The sequence below is a fragment of the Salvelinus fontinalis genome, unplaced genomic scaffold (assembly GCF_029448725.1).
Source record: "Salvelinus fontinalis isolate EN_2023a unplaced genomic scaffold, ASM2944872v1 scaffold_0093, whole genome shotgun sequence".
Taxonomy (NCBI): Eukaryota; Metazoa; Chordata; class Actinopteri; order Salmoniformes; family Salmonidae; genus Salvelinus; species Salvelinus fontinalis.
In genome coordinates, this window is record NW_026600302.1 from 266,300 (window position 1) to 290,009 (window position 23,710).

Below are 23,710 nucleotides of genomic sequence, written 5' to 3' on the forward strand. Positions count from 1 at the left end.
TACTGTATAGGAGGTGACACATTCCTCCATCTTCATTTCAGTGATGAACAAGAGTTCATTCCTTATGCGCCTCTGACTTCCTGTTAATGGACCCACAACCACCCTGGCTCTCATACAGAGAAGAGGACAAGAACTCAGGGAGATGGGTTAGCCTTTGTGACCCGGCCTGGTATTGTCATATTGAAATTGAAGTGTAATATATTTCTAGGGCAGTGGGATATGTTATATGGTGTGTAGCTAATAGGAGAGGAGAACCAGGACTTGACAGACAATGACTCCATCAGGGGAAAGATGCTGATGCAGCTGGGTGCAGTCTTCCATGTTCCTCTCTCATCTTTTAATATACTGTACACACTTGGATGCAGAAACACACATGCGCACGCACACACAGTCTTGTTTAACTAACCTTGTGGGGACACACAATTGATTCCCATTTAAAATCATATTTTCCCTAACCCCTAAACCTAACACACACTGCTGCCTAATTAACCTCTCCTATCCGGTCAGGAGTGTTTTGTGGGAAACAGTGCCTGCGTAGCTCTAACCCTCTCCCTCACACATAGCTACTCCCAGAATGCTTTGCATTATTGATGGACAAGCAACCACTTACCAATGTGAGCCAGAGTGTGTGTGTTGTCTCTCTGTCTGCCTATCTACCTGTATGTCTGTATGTTTTTATTTTTTTATTTTACCTTTATTTAACTAGGCAAGTCAGTTAAGAAAAATTCTTATTTACAATGACGGCCTAGGAACAGTGGGTTAACTGCCTTGTTCAGGGGCAGAACGACAGATTTTTACCTTATCAGCTCAGGGATTCAATCTAGCAACCTTTTGGTTACTGGCCCAACGCTCTAACCACTAGGCTACCTGCCGACAGACAGTCTGCCCATCTGTCTGCCTGTCTGCCTGCCTGTCTGCCTGTCTGTCTGCCTGTCTACCTGTCTGTCTGCCTGCCTACCTGTCTTTCTGCCTGTCTGTCTGTCTGCCTGTCTGCATGTTTATCCACATACAGTAGTCTACATCCTGACATTCCCCCTCTGCAGAACATGATATCTATAGAGTTGAAATACATTCCTCTAACAAGCTCTACTAATATATCACTGATTGGCTCTGAAACTCCATTTCATTTCCTCTCTTCCCCCTAGCTGCCTGTTTGCTGCAATTGCTCTTCTCTGTACACACACACACAGACACACACACACACAGCTCTGTATGAGAGGATTAGGCTTGTTTATAGGAGCTTGTCCTTGTCATGTCTCCCTGCCTGCCCTCCTGACGTCCCGGCCCCCGAGCCACCCCAGATCACACGTGTCACTCCTCTGTGACATGCTGACATTTTCCAGACAACGATTTCATAGTGACAGCGTCACCACCGGGGACTTACTGATCGGCATAAAACCACATACACACACACACACACACACCGCTGGGATTTATTTATATTTTTTATAGGTCGGACTTTGAAGTGTGAGAAAGAGGCGAGAAGCCATATCCACAATGCATTGCTTCACAATGACTTCAAAAGAAAAATATGACATTTCCAAAACTGACTGACATTTACGAGAACGGTTGTTGTTGCTGCTGTGATTATTTCCATCACTATCATTATCTTATCTTCCTAAGTATACTGCAGCAGTGCTCCGGTGGATGATAGATTTAAAAGCTGTTTTGGAAACAACTTAACATAGCTTCCATCATAGCCCTCACAGGCAGATATGTATTGGCATTCACAAGATGTCGCTCATGTTTTCCATGTATTGATTTGTTGTCGACACCTCAACCTCAACAGCCTAGCTTTACAGATGTTGTCTCTGGCTGTTAGAACACTGATCTGACTTTACAGATGTTGTCTCTGGCTGTTAGAACACTGATCTGACTTTACAGATGTTGTCTCTGGCTGTTAGAACACTGATCTGACTTTACAGATGTTGTCTCTGGCTGTTAGAACACTGATCTGACTTTACAGATGTTGTCTCTGGCTGTTAGAACACTGATCTGACTTTACAGATGTTGTCTCTGGCTGTTAGAACACTGAACTGGCTTTACAGATGTTGTCTCTGGCTGTTAGAACACTGATCTGACTTTACAGATGTTGTCTCTGGCTGTTAGAACACTGAACTGGCTTTACAGATGTTGTCTCTGGCTGTTAGAACACTGAACTGACTTTACAGATGTTGTCTCTGGCTGTTAGAACACTGAACTGGCTTTACAGATGTTGTCTCTGGCTGTTAGAACACTGAACTGGCTTTACAGATGTTGTCTCTGGCTGTTAGAACACTGAACTGACTTTACAGATGTTGTCTCTGGCTGTTAGAACACTGAACTGACTTTACAGATGTTGTCTCTGGCTGTTAGAACCCTGAACTGACTTTACAGATGTTGTCTCTGGCTGTTAGAACACTGAACTGACTTTACAGATGTTGTCTCTGGCTGTTAGAACACTGAACTGACTTTACAGATGTTGTCTCTGGCTGTTAGAACCCTGAACTGACTTTACAGATGTTGTCTCTGGCTGTTAGAACACTGAACTGTATGGATCTACCTTCTAATAACCCTATAGTATAATACATTCATAATGCATCCGTAGTGTATTTGCCTCCCCCTTGGCAGTGCATTGTAACACTTGTTATAAGCATCTATAACAGCTCATTAACAGTATATGCCTATAAATATGATTTTATAACACACTGGTGACACATAGGCAGCAGAACCCCTAACAGCTCCATTTAACCCTGGTTGTCTGTCTCCAGCTACATTGAGTTGTATAGTCATAGAGGGTCAGGGCTGTAGTGTTTAAATACAGGTGATTCTGGAGGAGATGACTGTAGCTATAATGTAGCTATAATGTAGATAAAGTGGCGTGTTGAGGAGATGCAGTAAAGATAATGTAGGGGTGTAAAGTCGCTGAAGTTAATAAGCTAGCTGGCAGAGATGGGATGGTGATGGGTGCGTTTGAAGGAGGGGACAGACATCCAGGGAGCAGCTGAAACAGAGGACACTGAGGTGGGCTGGGGCCTCATTTAGAAACATTGCCTACACACAACATATGCCACAAATCGTGCATGCACGTGTGAATGTGCTTATCCTCCCGCAAACTTTAGACCATGAGTACACACAGGTTCTAGTGGTTGAAGTATTGCATTGCAAGAAAACAGAAGTAGCCTGGTAGCCCTGTGCAAATGGGGAATATGAACTGATTTTGCAAAACATGAAACACCTTCCTAGTTAATGTTTTGTTCACTCAGTGTCTGTTGACTTATTCTTAACTAGATGCAATCATTTGCTGTTAGTGAGAAAAAAAAACATGTATTGTGTCTTAGCATTCTGAAATAATTACAAATATATTTCCCATTATTTATTTAATATCCATGATCATTGCAGAATAAATTCCTCACCTTTTCTGACTGTGATGGTTTCATACTCGCAAAATAGCTTATAGGCCTACAACAAGTTAGGATATGCCAACATTTGTCCCATCTCTCATCCACTTTACAGTAATAAAAAGATAAGCTATTTCAAGTATTTTGCTCTATGCGATCCGATCCGATACGCAGTTTAACTCTGGAACCGACGGTTCATCTTTTCCATTGATTTCTCCAGTAGACAATAGTTAATTTAGAAACATAATATATAATACACATAGGATAGCTATTACACCTTTCTGACCATGATGGGTTCATGTTTCTGATGTAGCCATATAACAAATGACCATGTGCATCTCTCATTTAATGGGGCCTATTAGATAGGCTATTATAATCTCAAGTTTTTGCTCTGTGGATCCAAAAGGAAGGGTGGTTTATAAAATACGGTAGAATTTAACAGGTGAACAGTCTTTTGCATAGAAGTGTGTAGGCTATCACTGTAAGTAGGCCTAATGTAGTTTTCATTTTTTTCAGAGACAATGTTTCAGATTTAGAGGGCAGTGCAGCATATTTAGGTTCAGGAGAAAGTAAATTCCAAAACATTATCGAATTCAAACGATGTGTTTACAGTCCACAACAATTTGCATTTGTTTTTGTGTTTCAGAAATGGTCAGATACAGCAAATGTCACTGCAAAAGAAAACCTTCTGCCAACACCTCCAAAGACATATGATCAAGTTCACCATTGCTATTTTCTTTAGATATAGTGTCTTTTCCTACCTCCAATAATTCCAAAGTGAACCCCAAAAGGTGAATGATGGGTGTTTTTCAGGCAGAGTTATAATGCTCATTCACAGGTGCACAGTTCCATGACAGGTCTGATTTATAATGGGACACATGCGTATGTCAAATCAAATCAAATTTTACTTGTCACGTGCGCTGAATACAACAGTGAAATGCTTCCTTACAGGCTCTAACCTGTTATTGTACACACAGTCTTTTCAAAATGATGCATGGAGATAATTAATGTAACATTTGAACAGAAATGATGAATGAGACCCCTGAGCTTTACTGGGGAAGAGGAACCAATAGGCAAGGGTGGATTAAATAGGCAAGGGAGTGACTTGGAAAGGGGTGACACTGAGGTGTGTGTGTGTGTGTGTGTGTGTGTGTGTGTGTGTGTGTGTGTGTGTGTGTGTGTGTGTGTGTGTGTGTGTGTGTGTGTGTGTGTGTGTGTGTGTGTGTGTGTGTGTGTGTGTGTGTGTGTGTGTGTGTGTGTGTGTATATATATATATATATGAACGGAAATGGCAATATTGAGGTTGTTACCACATCTGGAGATATGCTAATTGATATCACAATGTCAAATTGGAACAGCCACCGAACATCACAGATCCCATATATCAATCCAGAATGGCCATCTTAAATCCAACACAGATAGGTCTACAGATAGACCAACATCCGTCTGGGTGTTGGGGTGGTGTTGACCTCTACTGCTGTTGCGAGGGGAGATCCAAGTCGTCAATATAAATAAATTAGCATTAATATCCAGTCTCACGCCTCTGCTAGCTGCTAATTAGCCTGCGTTTCCACGGTAGCGCCAGCTGTAATAACAGCCAACGGTATCCAGGGCACGTTTTTATGCTCGTTAGCCTAGCGTGCGTCATATGTACACTCATTGTGCCTTTTGTTTTGGTAAATGGAGAGAGACTTTCATATTTTTTGTCCGAAAGCATTTTCACTCAGTTTTTTTCATCATCACAGAAAAACCTGTTCAAAGAGTTGTTTTTGACCTGAGCTAGCCTGCTGAGTTAACTGTAAAGCTACTGTCTCGGTATGACCTGCACTCAGACTTGCCCGGCTGGATCAGACTGGATCAGACCAGGAAATGACATGGTATGGAGACAGGAACACAATGGTGAAGCAGCAATTACACTTCCTGCAATTCTAGGACGAGGGGAAAATGGAGGTTTGGTGTACTATTTGAGAGCCCTTGCTTTCGGGAACACTCACACTGAGAAAATAACCCAACAATTTGAGCCTAGCAGAGTCAATCAAAGCCTTTGTTCCTCATGTCAGGCCCATTTCCATTGGTTAGCAGGGGTCTTCTACCTCTGGCCACAGCTTGATAGTGAGGACAGGATTGATGTCATATAACAATAACATGTGACAATTAGCAGATGTATTTATCCAAAGCACCTTACAGTCATGCGTAGATACAATTTACTTATGGGTGGCCCCGGGAATTGAACCCACAACCCTGATGTTGCAAGCACCATGCTCTACCAACTGAGCTTAAATGTCATTGATTCATATGTTGGAGATTGCTTAAGACACAGGTGGGTAACTCCAATCCTAAAGGGCTGTACTGTAGCACAGTTTTTAGTTCCAGCCCGCACTATCACACCTGACTAAAGACCATGATAAGTGGATTACAGTATTTGTGTTGGAACAAAAAATGGTAGCCCCATAGCTCAAGTCCACCACTGTTTTGATCTTATCAGATGTTGTGTTTTCAGTAGAGTAGTGGCATTGGAACTAACACTGTGGAAAATGTGACTTCAGATCTAACATGAGAAGCTGTCATCATAAACCAGTACAAACACTCAAATATAAAAACCTGCTTTGTATTGCCGTCTTTAATCAGCCTTTAATCATCGCTGTGTGTGTGTGTGTGTGTGTGTGTGTGTGTGTGTGTGTGTGTGTGTGTGTGTGTGTGTGTGTGTGTGTGTGTGTGTGTGTGTGTGTGTGTGTGTGTGTGTGTGTGTGTGGCTGTGGCTGTGGGCAGAGAGGGGGAAGTTGGCATTTGGTCCCCTGGCCCAAAATTACCCTACTTCTGTTTGAGCAAAGGATTAGAATAAAGATGGAATGGACAGTTTTTTAGGGAGAGAAAGGAAGAGATGGAAGACTAATTCAGAGGGGAGATAAAGAAATGTGCATAGGAGAGATGAAGGATACACTGGCAGAGGAGAGAGGGAGAGGGAGATAGTCTGGCAGAGGAGAGAGGAAGATAGTCTGGCAGAGGAGACAGGGAGAGGAGGATAGTCTAGCAGAGGAGAGAAGAGGGAGAGGAGGATAGTCTGGCACAGGAGAGAAGAGGGAGAGGAGCATGGTCTGGCAGAGGAGAGAAGAGGGAGAGGAGGATAGTCTGGCAGAGGAGAGAGGGAGAGGAGGATGGTCTGGCAGAGGAGAGAGGAAGATAGTCTGGCAAAAGAGAGAAGAGGGAGAGGAGGATAGTCTGGCAGAGGAGAGAAGAGGGAGAGGAGGATAGTCTGGCAGAGGAGAGAAGAGGGAGAGGAGGATAGTCTGGCAGAGGAGAGAAGAGGGAGAGGAGGATAGTCTGGCAGAGGAGAGAAGAGGGAGAGGAGGATAGTCTAGCAGAGGAGAGAGGAAGATAGTCTGGCAGAGGAGGGAGGGAGAGTAGGATAGTCTAGCAGAGGAGAGGGGAAGATAGTCTGGCAGAGGAGGGAGGGAGAGTAGGATAGTCTAGCAGAGGAGAGGGGAAGATAGTCTAGCAGAGGAGAGAAGAGGGAGAGGGGGAAAGTCTGGCAGAGGAGAGAGGGAGAGGAAGATAGTCTGGCAGAGGAGAGAGGGAGAGTAGGATAGTCTAGCAGAGGAGAGAGGAAGATAGTCTGGCAGAGGAGGGAGGGAGAGTAGGATAGTCTAGCAGAGGAGAGGGGAAGATAGTCTAGCAGAGGAGAGAAGAGGGAGAGGGGGAAAGTCTGGCAGAGGAGAGAAGAGGGAGAGGAGGATAGTCTGGCAGAGGAGAGAGGGAGAGGAGGATAGTCTGGCAGAGGAGAGAGGGAGAGGAAGATAGTCTGGCAGAGGAGAGAGGGAGAGTAGGATAGTCTAGCAGAGGAGAGAGGAAGATAGTCTGGCAGAGGAGAGTGGGAGAGTAGGATAGTCTAGCAGAGGAGAGAGGAAGATAGTCTAGCAGAAGAGAGAAGAGGGAAAGGAGGATAGTCTGGCAGAGGAGAGAAGAGGGAGAGGAGGATAGTCTGGCAGAGGAGAGAGGAAGATAGTCTGGCAAAGGAGAGAAGAGGGAGAGGAGGATAGTCTGGCAGAGGAGAGAGGGAGAGGAGGATAGTTTGGCAGAGGAGAGAGGGAGAGGAAGATAGTCTGGCAGAGGAGAGAGGGAGAGTAGGATAGTCTAGCAAAGGAGAGAGGAAGATAGTCTGGCAGAGGAGAGAGGGAGAGGAGGATAGTCTAGCAGAGGAGAGAAGATGCAGAGGAGGATAGTCTGGCAGAGGAGAGAGGAATATAGTCTGGCAGAGGAGAGAGGAAGATAGTCTGGCAGAGGAGAGAGGAAGATAGTCTGGCAGAGTAGAGAGGAAGATAGTCTGGCAGAGGAGAGAGGAAGATAGTCTTGCAGAGGAGAGAGGAAGATAGTCTGGCAGAGGAGAAGGGGGAGGAGGATAGTCTAGCAGAGGAGAGAGGAAGATAGTCTGGCAGAGGAGAGAGGGAGAGGAGGATAGTCTAGCAGAGGAGAGAGGAAGATAGTCTAGCAGAGGAGAGAAGAGGGAGAAGGGGATAGTCTGGCAGAGGAGAGAGGGAGAGGAAGATAGTCTGGCAGAGGAGAGAGGGAGAGTAGGATAGTCTAGCAGAGGAGAGAGGAAGATAGTCTGGCAGAGGAGAGAAGGAGAGTAGGATAGTCTAGCAGAGGAGAGAGGAAGATAGTCTAGCAGAGGAGAGAAGAGGGAGAGGGGGAAAGTCTGGCAGAGGAGAGAAGAGGGAGAGGAGGATAGTCTGGCAGAGGAGAGAAGAGGGAGAGGAGGATAGTCTGGCAGAGGAGAGAGGGAGAGGAGGATGGTCTGGCAGAGGAGAGAGGAAGATAGTCTGGCAAAAGAGAGAAGAGGGAGAGGAGGATAGTCTGGCAGAGGAGAGAAGAGGGAGAGGAGGATAGTCTGGCAGAGGAGAGAAGAGGGAGAGGAGGATAGTCTGGCAGAGGAGAGAAGAGGGAGAGGAGGATAGTCTAGCAGAGGAGAGAGGAAGATAGTCTGGCAGAGGAGGGAGGGAGAGTAGGATAGTCTAGCAGAGGAGAGAGGAAGATAGTCTGGCAGAGGAGAGTGGGAGAGTAGGATAGTCTAGCAGAGGAGAGAGGAAGATAGTCTAGCAGAAGAGAGAAGAGGGAGAGGAGGATAGTCTGGCAGAGGAGAGAAGAGGGAGAGGAGGATAGTCTGGCAGAGGAGAGAGGAAGATAGTCTGGCAAAGGAGAGAAGAGGGAGAGGAGGATAGTCTGGCAGAGGAGAGAGAGGGAGAGGAGGATAGTTTGGCAGAGGAGAGAGGGAGAGGAAGATAGTCTGGCAGAGGAGAGAGGGAGAGTAGGATAGTCTAGCAAAGGAGAGAGGAAGATAGTCTGGCAGAGGAGAGAGGGAGAGGAGGATAGTCTAGCAGAGGAGAGAAGAGGGAGAGGGGGAAAGTCTGGCAGAGGAGAGAAGAGGGAGAGGAGGATAGTCTGGCAGAGGAGAGAGGGAGAGGAGGATAGTCTGGCAGAGGAGAGAGGGAGAGGAAGATAGTCTGGCAGAGGAGAGAGGGAGAGTAGGATAGTCTAGCAGAGGAGAGAGGAAGATAGTCTGGCAGAGGAGAGTGGGAGAGTAGGATAGTCTAGCAGAGGAGAGAGGAAGATAGTCTAGCAGAAGAGAGAAGAGGGAGAGGAGGATAGTCTGGCAGAGGAGAGAAGAGGGAGAGGAGGATAGTCTGGCAGAGGAGAGAGGAAGATAGTCTGGCAAAGGAGAGAAGAGGGAGAGGAGGATAGTCTGGCAGAGGAGAGAGAGGGAGAGGAGGATAGTTTGGCAGAGGAGAGAGGGAGAGGAAGATAGTCTGGCAGAGGAGAGAGGGAGAGTAGGATAGTCTAGCAAAGGAGAGAGGAAGATAGTCTGGCAGAGGAGAGAGGGAGAGGAGGATAGTCTAGCAGAGGAGAGAAGATGCAGAGGAGGATAGTCTGGCAGAGGAGAGAGGAATATAGTCTGGCAGAGGAGAGAGGAAGATAGTCTGGCAGAGGAGAGAGGAAGATAGTCTGGCAGAGGAGAGAGGAAGATAGTCTTGCAGAGGAGAGAGGAAGATAGTCTGGCAGAGGAGAGAGGAAGATAGTCTGGCAGAGGAGAGAGGGAGAGGAGGATAGTCTAGCAGAGGAGAGAGGAAGATAGTCTGGCAGAGGAGAGAGGGAGAGGAGGATAGTCTAGCAGAGGAGAGAGGAAGATAGTCTAGCAGAGGAGAGAAGAGGGAGAGGGGGATAGTCTAGCAGAGGAGAGAAGAGGGAGAGGGGGATAGTCTGGCAGAGGAGAGAGGGAGAGGAAGATAGTCTGGCAGAGGAGAGAGGGAGAGTAGGATAGTCTAGCAGAGGAGAGAGGAAGATAGTCTGGCAGAGGAGCGAAGGAGAGTAGGATAGTCTAGCAGAGGAGAGAGGAAGATAGTCTAGCAGAGGAGAGAAGAGGGAAAGGAGGATAGTCTGGCAGAGGAGAGAAGAGGGAGAGGAGGATAGTCTGTTAGAGGAGAGAAGAGGGAGAGGAGGATAGTCTGGCAGAGGAGAGAAGAAGATAGTCTGTTAAAGGAGAGAAGAGGGAGAGGAGGATAGTCTGGCAGAGGAGAGAGAGGGAGAGGAGGATAGTTTGGCAGAGGAGAGAGGGAGAGGAAGATAGTCTGGCAGAGGAGAGAGGGAGAGTAGGATAGTCTAGCAAAGGAGAGAGGAAGATAGTCTGGCAGAGGAGAGAGGGAGAGGAGGATAGTCTAGCAGAGGAGAGAAGATGCAGAGGAGGATAGTCTGGCAGAGGAGAGAGGAAGATAGTCTGGCAGAGGAGAGAGGAAGATAGTCTGGCAGAGGAGAGAGGAAGATAGTCTGGCAGAAGGAGAGAGGAAGATAGTCTGGCAGAGGAGAGAGGAAGATAGTCTTGCAGAGGAGAGAGGAAGATAGTCTGGCAGAGGAGAGAGGAAGATAGTCAGGCAGAGGAGAAGGGGGAGGAGGATAGTCTAGCAGAGGAGAGAGGGAGAGGAGGATAGTCTGGCAGGGGAGAGAGGGAGAGGATGATAGTCTGGCAGAGGAAGAGGAGGATAGTCTGGCAGAGGAGAGTGGAAGAGGAGGATAGTCTGGCAGAGGAGAGAGGGAGAGGAGGATAGTCTAGCAGAGGAGAGAGGGAGAGGAAGATAGTCCTGCAGAGGAAGAGGAGGATAGTCTGGCAGAGGAGAGAGGGAGAGGAGGATAGTCTTGCAGAGGAGAGAGGGAGAGGATGATAGTCTGGCAGAGGAGAGAGGGAGAGAGGTGGGTTTTGGACAAGAGAGGGAAAATGTATATTAACAGGAGAAAGGGGAGAGGTGGAGGACTAGTAAAGGACAGAGAGACAGATGGAGGTATGAGGTGTGGTAAAGGACAGAAGAGAGATGGACAAATGGAGGGAGAGGTGTGATAGAGGACAGAGGAGAGATTGACACATGGAGGGAGAGGACATAGGAGAGATGGAATGATGGAGGAAGAGGTGTGGTAGAGGACAGAGGTAGAGAGATGGAGAGGTGTGGTAGAGGACTGAGGTAGAGAGCTGGACAGATGGAGGGAGAGGTGTGGTAGAGGACAGAGGTAGAGAGCTGGACAGATGGAGGGAGAGGTGTGGTAGAGGACAGAGGTAGAGAGATGGAGAGGTGTGGTAGAGGACTGAGGTAGAGAGCTGGACAGATGGAGGGAGAGGTGTGGTAGAGGACAGAGGTAGAGAGCTGGACAGATGGAGGGAGAGGTGTGGTAGAGGACAGAGGTAGAAAGAGGGGGGGCTTGTTTTCCTCTGCCTGGTGTTAGGCCATCACCTTACATTTTCAATCTGTTTTACCTGTCAGGTGTTGAACGTGTTAATGAAGACACACTGGAGAGCTGAGAGGCAAGGGACACACACACATGCATACTGTACATACGCATACACACACAAGCGTACACACACACGCGCATACACACACACGGAGAAGAATAGACATGTATACACAGCGAGAGGGCTAGTGATCCTAGCATTTACCACTATTCCATGCCCACACACACACACTCACACACACACACACACACACACACACACACACACACACACACACACACACACACACACACACACACACACACACACACACACACACACACACACACACACACACACACACATATACATACACACATACAAACACACATACACTACATGACCAAAAGTATGTGTACACCTGCCATTTCAAAATCATGGTCATTAATATGGAGTTGGTCCCCCCTTTGCTTCTATAACAGCCTCCACTCTTCTGGGAAGGCTTTCCACTAGATGTTGGAACATTGCTGAAGGGACTTGCTTCCATTCAGCAACAAGAGGGGTAGTTGTGCACTGATGTTGGGTGATTAGGCCTGACTCGCTGTCAGTGTTCCAATTCATCCCAAAGGTGTTCGATGGGGTTAAGGTCAGGGCTCTGTGCAGATTAGTCAAGTTCTTCCACACTGATCTCGACAAACCATTTCTGTATGGACCTTGCTTTGAGCATGGGGGTATTGTCATGCTGAAAGAGGAAAGGGCCTTCCCCAAACTGTTGACGCAAAGTTAGAAGCGCAGAATTGTCTAGAATGTCATTGAATGCTGTAGCGTTAAGATTTCCCTTCACTTGAACTAAGGGGCCTAGCCCGAACCATGAAAAACAGCCCCAGACCATTATTCCTACTCCACCAAACTTTACAGTTGGCACTATGCATTCGGCAGGTAGCGTTCTCCTGGCAGCCGCCAAACCCAGATGCGTCCGTCAGACTGCCAGATGGTGAAGCGTGATTCATCACTCCAGAGAATGCGTTTCCTTTTCTCTAGAGTTCAATGGTGGCGAACTTTACACCACTCCACCCGACACTTGACATTGCGCATGGTGATTTTAGGCTTGTGTACAGCTGCTCGGCCATGGAAACCCATTTTATGAAGCTGCCTGTGAGCAGTTCTTGTGCTGATGTTGCTTCCAGAGGAAGTTTGGAACTCTGTAGTGCAACCGAGGACAGTCTATTTTTATTACGCGCTACGCGCCCTTCAGTACGGCAACTCTAGCGGGGCAGAAATTTGACAAACTGACTTGTTGGAAAGGTGGCATCCTATGACGGTGCCACGTTGAAAATCACTGAGCTCTTAAGTAAGACCATTCTACTGCCAATGTCTATCCAGATTGCATGGCTGTGTGCTCAATTTTATACACTGGTCAGCAACGGGTGTGGTTGAAATAACCGAATCAACTAATTTGAAGGGGTGTCCACATACTTTTGTATATACTGTATAGTGTACATACACACAAATAGAGACAGGTGTAGGCTTAGCACGAAGTCGAGTCCAATGAGCCATTGCCAGTTTTTCCTCAGTTGCTGTGAAATAATCTGCCTATCATTATCTCTCATCTCTCTCCCTCACTCCGCCTCATACACAAACACATTTGGCAGAACCTGCCCTATCTTTCTACTCCCTAGTCCCTGGCCCAATTTGAACAGTATCAATGAGCGATGGTGGCCCACCGGTGCCAAAAGACCTGAGTGGTAAAATGTAGGTGCCGTTCTGTGAAGCATTTCACATTACTTCTTCCTCTGCAACAAAACTTCTCTCCAATGAGAGCAAGAGAACATTTTGCCTCTAAGCATTTTAGTTTGGATTACACGGTGTGTATGCAGGGAACTCAGTTCAGACAGACTCATAAAGCCTTGCATATTTTACCATTTCAATGGCCAGAAGATCACCCTGTATAAGCTTCTGATCCCCGATAAGACTTCTGAACTCCACACACCCTCCAACATTGGAACTACACAATCACACAGAAACACACACACATACAAAAAAGTTTACTTTGGGATTTCAGTTGTCAAGATGATAGCAAAGCCGTCATCTGGCTGCTGATTGGCTGTCTGACTGATCTGAAGAGTCAATCATAAATGCTGTTTCAGCAGGATTCTCTAGGGCACATCACTACAGGCTCATAAAGTTCCCTGAAACAAATATCTTCACAACAGCTATTCATAGACATATCTTTGTCACAATGATTTTCTCCCTCTCCTCCTCTCTCCTCCCATCCTTCCTCTCTTCTTCTCTCCTATGTTTTCCCCTCTCCTCATCTCCTCTTTTCATACCCTCTCCCTCTCTCCTCTTCCCCTCTCCCTCTCTTCTCTCTCCTCTCTTCCTCCTCTCCTCTCTCTCTTCCCCTGAAGGTAAACTGCATTGAGAGCGATGTCACCTGAGGCAGTCCTACAGTGTGAACCATCCTACCTCTCTTACTCCATCAGCTCCACATGCATCCTGTATATTCTGTTCCTGCTCATCCCAAAGTGCCAGCTCCTTTTACACCATTATTTTTAATGGTGTGGAAGCACTAGTCACTAGACACACTACAGTAGCAATGGGCTATAAGTAGGTGAGGCTCCTCTACAGAGAGAGATACAATGAACTCTGTGACTTCATTGGAATTATGTAACACTGAATTAATAGTCTTATTGATTTTTCGTTGTGAATTGGAGTCATCAGCCTTGGGTAGAGATATTTACATTGTAAGGGGAAGCTACAGTACGTGACTGATGCTAATTCCAGTCATTCACCCAGAGGATATCATGATACTATAGTGCTTTGTTGCTGCTCCATATAAAGAAAGGCCCCATGGCCAGAGGCAGGGCCAAACGACTGGCTGCTATAGAGAATAGGCCTGAAGGATAAGTACTATCCTCTGGGGTATTAAAAGGGTCGTAAACTCTAATAGGGATATTTGAACGCATTGAACTCTAAATGGCCTTGCATGAGAGGAGCGTGGACACATGCTTTTTCTCCCCCAGGCCATTCTACACAGGGAAGTAGAAAATAGAAACTATTGATTTCCAGTGTGCTTTTATGTGATTGCCTTAGCTGTGTTCTGTTTGTGTTTTGGTCCATTTTTTCTTCTCTTTCATTCGTTGCCTGTCCTTATAGAGGGTGGCCAGGGCTTTTGTGGTGCTTGGACGTACATTAATAGAATACATAGTGCTTGTGATTCATTAATGTCTTGGAGTAGGCTAAAGACCATAACACAGAGTGAACTGGGTAACTACCACAAGGGATAGTTCACCCAAATTACAAAATGGCACATTGGTTTCCTTACCCTGTAAGCAGTCTATGGACAAGGTTTGCCAGCAATTCATGCTTTGGTTTAGTTTTCCTGGCTCTGTTTCTACATGCTAATGTTTTAGCATTTGTGGCACAAATCCCATTCAAGTCATCAGACTGATATTATACATTTTTGCGCATCATGTCCAAAACATCCAAACGTTTCTAAAATTGATTGTGAAGCTCAACAAAGTCACATATAGATGATTTGAACATGAATTTTTTTTTAAATATCAGTCCCATGACTTGGATTTTTGCCACAAATGCTAAAACGTTAGCGTGTGGCAACAGTGCCAGGGAAAGCAAAGCATGGATTGGTCATACCTTGTAATTTAGTAATTTGGGTAAACTATCTCATAAGGAAAACCTTATACGTTATAAGATAAACATTTGTGAAAGATTATTGGAATCTGTGTGGGTTGCTGGACAGGTAGGAGGACTGACAATAGTGAAGGTGAACAGTTGGTCAGGGGTCAGGTGACAGAAGAATGGATGAGACTTGAGGCAGGAATTCCTTTAACCACAACAAAGTGGTATATTTACTGGGTAGTCTGTCTGTGGTTGATTCATGGATGTACAGAATGTCTGGATTAGACGTATTTGAGGGAGAGAAAGCAGCGAGATCGGGCGATGGCGATTTCCTCCTTTTAATGAGTTGAGATCTGTCAGACATTTCCACCTGACCTAATTAAAGCGCCCCTGGCCCAGCTGAGCAAGTGTCCATGAATTAAAGGATTCTTCCACCAACTCCATGGGCCTTTTCTACAATTTGTCTTCTGCAATTCTCTGCATTCACAAAAACAGATGGTAGTTCAAGACAAACACATTGGCACAATCATGACATTGTTAATTGAAAGTGAAAAGTGTACGTTTAGCCAGGTAGCACATGGACTCACACTAGCTTCTATATCTATAAAGCCTACCATCTGCATAGAAACTGAATCTACCATCTGCATAGAAAAAGAGTCTACCATCTGCATAGAAACTGAATCTACCATCTGCATAGAAACTAAGTTTACCATCTGCATAGAAACTGAAAGACCATCTGCATAGAAACTAAATATACCATCTGCATAGAAACTGAGTCTACCATCTGCATAGAAACTGAGTCTACCATCTGCATAGAAACTAAGTCTACCATCTGCATAGAAACTGAAAGACCATCTGCATATAAACTAAATATACCATCTGCATAGAAACTGAGTCTACCATCTGCATAGAAACTGAATCTACCATCTGCATATAAACTAAATCTACCATCTGCATAGAAACTGAGTCTACCATCTGCATAGAAACTGAATCTACCATCTGCATAGAAACTGAATCAACCATCTGCATAGAAACTGAGTCTACCATCTGCATAGAAACTGAATCTACCATCTGCATAGAAACTGAATCAACCATCTGCATAGAAACTGAGTCTACCATCTGCATAGAAACTAAATCTACCATCTGCATAGAAACTGAGTCTACCATCTGCATAGAAACTGAATCTACCATCTGCATAGAAACTGAGTCTACCATCTGCATAGAAACTGAATCTACCATCTGCATAGAAACTGAGTCTACCATCTGCATAGAAACTGAATCTACCATCTGCATAGAAACGGAGTCTACCATCTGCATAGAAACTGATTTAGAAAAATATATCATCAATCATTAGGACTGCTTTTAGCAACTGTTGCCATGTCTACAAAGAAGGATTTATAACTGGGAATAAAAAGCTACTTTATCTTACCCAGGAACATCCCTCCATCTCTCTATCCCTCCATCCATCCATACATCCATCTCTCTATCTCTCCATCTCTCTATCCCTCCATCCATCCATCTCTCTATCCCTCCATCCATCCATCTCTCTATCCCTCCATCCATCCCTCCATCTCTCTATCCCTCCATCCATCCATCCCTCCATCTCTCTATCCCTCCATCCATCCATCCCTCCATCTCTCTATCCCTCCATCCATCCCTCCATCTTTCTATCCCTCCATCCATCCATCTCTCTATGCCTCCATCCATCCATCCATCCCCCCATCTCTCTATCCCTCCATCCATCCATCCCTCCATCTCTCTATCCATCCATCCATCTCTCTATCCCTCCATCCATCCATCCCTCCATCTCTCTATCCCTCCATCCATCCATCCATCCATCTCTCTATCCCTCCATCCATCCATCCCTCCATCTCTCTATCCATCCATCCATCTCTCTATCCCTCCATCCATCCATCCCTCCATCTCTCTATCCCTCCATCCATCTCTCTATCCCTCCATCTCTCTATCCCTCCATCCATCCATCCCTCCATCTCTCTATCCCTCCATCCATCCATCCATCCCTCCATCTCTCTATCCCTCCATCCATCCATCCATCCATCTCTCTATCCCTCCATCCATCCATCCCTCCATCTCTCTATCCCTCCATCCATCCATCCCTCCATCTCTCTATCCATCCATCCATCTCTCTATCCCTCCATCCATCCATCCCTCCATCTCTCTATCCCTCCATCCATCTCTCTATCCCTCCATCTCTCTATCCCTCCATCCATCCATCCCTCCATCTCTATATCCATCCATCCATCTCTCTATCCCTCCATCCATCCATCCCTCCATCTCTCTATCCCTCCATCCATCCATCCCTCCATCTCTATATCCATCCATCCATCTCTCTATCCCTCCATCCATCCATCCCTCCATCTCTCTATCCCTCCATCCATCCATCCCTCCATCTCTATATCCATCCATCCATCCATCCCTCCATCTCTCTATCCCTCCATCCATCCATCCCTCCATCTCTCTATCCCTCCATCCATCCATCCCTCCATCTCTATATCCATCCATCCATCCATCCCTCCATCTCTCTATCCATCCATCCATCTCTATATCCCTCCATCCCTCCATCTCTCTATCCCTCCATCCCTCCATCTCTCTATCCCTCCATCCCTCCATCTCTCTATCCCTCCATCCATCCATCCCTCCATCCATCCATCCCCCCATCTCTATATCCCTCCATCCCTCCATCTCTCTATCCCTCCATCCATCCATCCCTCCATCCATCCATCCCCCCATCTCTCTATCCCTCCATCCCTCCATCTCTCTATCCCTCCATCCCTCCATCTCTCTATCCCTCCATCCATCCATCCCTCCATCCATCCATCCCCCCATCTCTATATCCCTCCATCCCTCCATCTCTCTATCCCTCCATCCCTCCATCTTTCTATCCCTCCATCCATCCATCCCTCCATCTCTATATCCCTCCATCCCTCCATCTCTCTATCCCTCCATCCCTCCATCTTTCTATCCCTCCATCCATCCATCCCTCCATCTCTCTATCCCTCCATCCATCCATCCCTCCATCTCTCTATCCCTCCATCCCTCCATCTCTCTATCCCTCCATCCCTCCATCTCTCTATCCCTCCATCCCTCCATCTCTCTATCCCTCCATCCCTCCATCTCTCTATCCCTCCATCCCTCCATCTCTCTATCCCTCCATCCATCCATCCCTCCATCTCTCCATCTCTCTATCCCTCCATCCCTCCATCTCTCTATCCCTCCATCCCTCCATCTCTCTATCCCTCCATCCCTCCATCTCTCTATCCCTCCATCCCTCCATCTCTCTATCCCTCCATCCCTCCATCCCTCCATCTCTCTATCCCTCCATCCATCCATCCCTCCATCCATCCATCCCCCCATCTCTATATCCCTCCATCCCTCCATCTCTCTATCCCTCCATCCCTCCATCTCTCTATCCCTCCATCCCTCCATCTCTCTATCCCTCCATCCCTCCATCTCTCTATCCCTCCATCCCTCCATCTCTCTATCCCTCCATCCCTCCATCTCTCTATCCCTCCATCCATCCATCCCTCCATCCATCCATCCCCCCATCTCTATATCCCTCCATCCCTCCATCTCTCTATCCCTCCATCCCTCCATCTTTCTATCCCTCCATCCATCCATCCCTCCATCTCTATATCCCTCCATCCCTCCATCTCTCTATCCCTCCATCCCTCCATCTTTCTATCCCTCCATCCATCCATCCCTCCATCTCTCTATCCCTCCATCCATCCATCCCTCCATCTCTCTATCCCTCCATCCCTCCATCTCTCTATCCCTCCATCCCTCCATCTCTCTATCCCTCCATCCCTCCATCTCTCTATCCCTCCATCCCTCCATCTCTCTATCCCTCCATCCCTCCATCTCTCTATCCCTCCATCCATCCATCCCTCCATCTCTCTATCCCTCCATCCCTCCATCTCTCTATCCCTCCATCCCTCCATCTCTCTATCCCTCCATCCCTCCATCTCTCTATCCCTCCATCCATCCATCCCTCCATCTCTATATCCCTCCATCCCTCCATCTCTCTATCCCTCCATCCCTCCATCTTTCCGACAGAGTCCTGTATAATAGTGGTCTCAGTGGGAGAAACATCTGCAGTGTTGTGTTTATTCTGATTGGCTGTTTGATTGCTGTTAGCTCTCTGTAATTGGCTGACAGTAGGTGATGGGGTAGTGGTCACATGCCTGTCTAACTGATTGATATTTCCTGCTGTTGTCTGGGAGTGTGTTGCTGTAATGTTTCTTCTGTTGGTGATGTGTTGGGTGGTGGTCTGTTATGGACTGTTGGCTAGAGGTTGGTTGGTGGTCTGTTATGGACTGTTCGTTAGAGGTTGGTTGGTGGTTTGTTATGGACTGTTGGCTAGAGGTTGGGTTGTGATCTGTTATGGACTGTTGGCTAGAGGCTGGTTGGTGGTCTGTTTTAGACTGTTCGTTAGAGGTTGGTTGGTGGTCTGTTATGGACTGTTGGCTAGAGGTTGTTTGGTGGTCTGTTATGGACTGTTGGCTACAGGTTGGGTGGTGGTCTGTATTAGACTGTTCGTTAGAGGTTGGTTGGTGGTCTGTTATGGACTGTTGGCTAGAGGTTGGTTGGTGGTCTGTTATGGACTGTTGGCTAGAGGTTGGTTGGTGGTCTGTTATGGACTGTTGGTGATGTGTTGGGTGGTGGTCTTTTATTGACTGTTGGTTAGAGGTTGGTTGGTGGTCATTTATGGACTGTTGGCTAGAGGTTGGGTGGTGGTCTGTTATGGACTGTTGGCTAGAGGTTGGTTGGTAGTCTGTTATGGACTGTTGGTGATGTGTTGGGTGGTGGTCTGTTATGGACTGTTGGCTAGAGGTTGGGTGGTGGTCTGTTATGGACTGTTGGTGATGTGTTGGGTGGTGGTCTGTTATGGACTGTTGGCTAGAGGTTGGTTGGTGGTCTGTTATGGACTGTTGGTTAGAGGTTGGTTGGTGGTCTGTTATGGACTGTTGGCTAGAGGTTGTTTGGTGGTCTGTTATGGACTGTTGGCTAGAGGTTAGGTGGTGGTCTGTTATGGACTGTTGGCTAGAGGTTGGTTGGTGGTCTGTTTTAGACTGTTCGTTAGAGGTTGGTTGGTGGTCTGTTATGGACTGTTGGCTAGAGGTTGGTTGGTGGTCTGTTATGGACTGTTGGCTAGAGGTTGGTTGGTGGTCTGTTATGGACTGTTCGTTAGAGGTTGGGTGGTGGTCTGTTATGGACTGTTGGCTAGAGGTTGGGTGGTGGTCTGTTATGGATTGTTGGCTAGAGGTTGGTTGGTGGTCTGTTTTAGACTGTTGGTTAGAGGTTGGTTGGTGGTCTGTTATGGACTGTTGGCTAGAGGTTGGGTGGTGGTCTGTTATGGACTGTTGGCTAGAGGTTGGGTGGTGGTCTGTTATGGACTGTTGGCTAGACGTTGGTTGGTGGTCTGTTTTAGACTGTTCGTTAGAGGTTGGTTGGTGGTCTGTTATGGATTGTTGGCTAGAGGTTGGTTGGTGGTCTGTTATGGACTGTTGGCTAGAGGTTGGTTGGTGGTCTGTTATGGATTGTTGGTGATGTGTTGGGTGGTGGTCTGTTATGGACTGTTGGCTAGAGGTTGGGTGGTGGTCTGTTATGGACTGTTGGTTAGAGGTTGGTTGGTGGTCTGTTATGGACTGTTGGTTAGAGGTTGGTTGGTGGTCTGTTATGGACTGTTGGCTAGAGGTTGGTTGGTGGTCTGTTATGGACTCTTGGCCAGAGGTTGGTTGGTGGTCTGTTATGGACTGTTGGCTAGAGGTTGGTTGGTGTTCTGTTATGGACTGTTGCTTAGAGGTTGGTTGGTGGTCTGTTATGGACTGTTGGTTAGGGGTTGGTTGGTGGTCTGATATGGACTGTTGGCTAGAGGTTGGTTGGTGGTCTGTTATGAACTGTTGGCTAGAGGCTGGTTGGTGGTCTGTTATGGACTGTTGGCTAGAGGTTGGTTGGTGGTCTGTTATGGACTGTTGGTTAGAGGTTGGTTGGTGGTCTATTATGGACTGTTGGCTAGAGGTTGGTTGGTGGTCTGTTATGAACTGTTGGTTAGAGGTTGGTTGGTGGTCTATTATGGACTGTTGGCTAGAGGTTGGTTGGTGGTCTGTTATGGACTGTTGGCTAGAGGTTGGGTGGTGGTCTGTTATGGACTGTTGGTGATGTGTTGGGTGGTGGTCTGTTATGGACTGTTGGTGATGTGTTGGGTGGTGGTCTGTTATGGACTGTTGGCTAGAGGTTGGTTGGTGGTCTGTTATGGACTGTTGGTGATGTGTTGGGTGGTGGTCTGTTTTGGACTGTTGGTGATGTGTTGGTTGGTGGTCTGTTATGGACTGTTGGCTAGAGGTTGGTTGGTGGTCTGTTATGGACTGTTGGTGATGTGTTGGGTGGTGGTCTGTTATGGACTGTTGGCTAGAGGTTGGGTGGTGGTCTGTTATGGACTGTTGGTGATGTGTTGGGTGGTGGTCTGTTATGGACTGTTCGTTAGAGGTTGGGTGGTGGTCTGTTATGGACTGTTGGCTAGAGGTTGGGTGGTGGTCTGTTATGGACTGTTCGTTAGAGGTTGTGTGGTGGTCTGTTATGGACTGTTGGCTAGAGGTTGGTTGGTAGTCTGTTATGGACTGTTGGTTAGAGGTTGGTTGGTGGTCTGTTATGGACTGTTGGTGATGTGTTGGGTGGTGGTCTTTTATGGACTGTTCGTTAGAGGTTGGTTGGTGGTCATTTATGGACTGTTGGCTAGAGGTTGGGTGGTGGTCTGTTATGGACTGTTGGCTAGAGGTTGGTTGGTGGTCTGTTATGGACTGTTGGTGATGTGTTGGGTGGTGGTCTGTTATGGACTGTTGGTTAGAGGTTGGTTGGTGGTCTGTTATGGACTGTTGGTGATGTGTTGGGTGGTGGTCTGTTATGGACTGTTGGCTAGAGGTTGGGTGGTGGTCTGTTATGGACTTTTGGTGATGTGTTGGGTGGTGGTCTGTTATGGACTGTTGGCTAGAGGTTGGGTGGTGGTCTGTTATGGACTGTTGGTGATGTGTTGGGTGGTGGTCTGTTATGGACTGTTGGCTAGAGGTTTGGTGGTGGTCTGTTACGGACTGTTGGTTAGAGGTTGGTTGGTGGTCTGTTATGGACTGTTGGTTAGATGTTGGTTGGTGGTCTGTTATGGACTGTTGGCTAGAGGTTGGTTGGTGGTCTGTTATGGACTGTTGGCTAGAGGTTGGTTGGTGGTCTGTTTTGGACTGTTGGCTAGAGGTTGGTTTTGTGGTCTGTTATGGACTGTAGCTTAGAGGTTGGTTGGTGGTCTGTTATGGACTGTTGGTTAGAGGTTGGTTGGTGGTCTGATATGGACTGTTGGCTAGAGGTTGGTTGGTGGTCTGTTATGAACTGTTGGCTAGAGGTTGGTTGGTGGTCTGTTATGGACTGTTGGCTAGAGGTTGGGTGGTGGTCTGTAATGGACTGTTGGCTAGAGGTTGGTTGGTAGTCTGTTATGGACTGTTGGTTAGAGGTTGGTTGGTGGTTTGTTATGGACTGTTGGTGATGTGTTGGGTGGTGGTCTTTTATGGACTGTTCGTTAGAGGTTGGTTGGTGGTCATTTATGGACTGTTGGCTAGAGGTTGGTTGGTGGTCTGTTATGGACTGTTGGCTAGAGGTTGGTTGGTGGTCTGTTATGGATTGTTGGTGATGTGTTGGGTGGTGGTCTGTTATGGACTGTTGGCTAGAGGTTGGGTGGTGGTCTGTTATGGACTGTTGGTTAGAGGTTGGTTGGTGGTCTGTTATGGACTGTTGGTTAGAGGTTGGTTGGTGGTCTGTTATGGACTGTTGGCTAGAGGTTGGTTGGTGGTCTGTTATGGACTCTTGGCCAGAGGTTGGTTGGTGGTCTGTTATGGACTGTTGGCTAGAGGTTGGTTGGTGTTCTGTTATGGACTGTTGCTTAGAGGTTGGTTGGTGGTCTGTTATGGACTGTTGGTTAGGGGTTGGTTGGTGGTCTGATATGGACTGTTGGCTAGAGGTTGGTTGGTGGTCTGTTATGAACTGTTGGCTAGAGGCTGGTTGGTGGTCTGTTATGGACTGTTGGCTAGAGGTTGGTTGGTGGTCTGTTATGGACTGTTGGTTAGAGGTTGGTTGGTGGTCTATTATGGACTGTTGGCTAGAGGTTGGTTGGTGGTCTGTTATGAACTGTTGGTTAGAGGTTGGTTGGTGGTCTATTATGGACTGTTGGCTAGAGGTTGGTTGGTGGTCTGTTATGGACTGTTGGCTAGAGGTTGGGTGGTGGTCTGTTATGGACTGTTGGTGATGTGTTGGGTGGTGGTCTGTTATGGACTGTTGGTGATGTGTTGGGTGGTGGTCTGTTATGGACTGTTGGCTAGAGGTTGGTTGGTGGTCTGTTATGGACTGTTGGTGATGTGTTGGGTGGTGGTCTGTTTTGGACTGTTGGTGATGTGTTGGTTGGTGGTCTGTTATGGACTGTTGGCTAGAGGTTGGTTGGTGGTCTGTTATGGACTGTTGGTGATGTGTTGGGTGGTGGTCTGTTATGGACTGTTGGCTAGAGGTTGGGTGGTGGTCTGTTATGGACTGTTGGTGATGTGTTGGGTGGTGGTCTGTTATGGACTGTTCGTTAGAGGTTGGGTGGTGGTCTGTTATGGACTGTTGGCTAGAGGTTGGGTGGTGGTCTGTTATGGACTGTTCGTTAGAGGTTGTGTGGTGGTCTGTTATGGACTGTTGGCTAGAGGTTGGTTGGTAGTCTGTTATGGACTGTTGGTTAGAGGTTGGTTGGTGGTCTGTTATGGACTGTTGGTGATGTGTTGGGTGGTGGTCTTTTATGGACTGTTCGTTAGAGGTTGGTTGGTGGTCATTTATGGACTGTTGGCTAGAGGTTGGGTGGTGGTCTGTTATGGACTGTTGGCTAGAGGTTGGTTGGTGGTCTGTTATGGAC

General features: G+C 47.1%; 1 protein-coding gene across 1 annotated transcript in view; it reads left to right on the forward strand.

Annotated features, from left to right (window-relative positions):
* The window catches only part of LOC129843042 (calsyntenin-2-like), a 249,928-nt gene that overhangs the window by 41,295 nt on the left and 184,923 nt on the right, over window positions 1–23,710 (forward strand). The gene's annotated exons all lie outside the window — the stretch shown is intronic.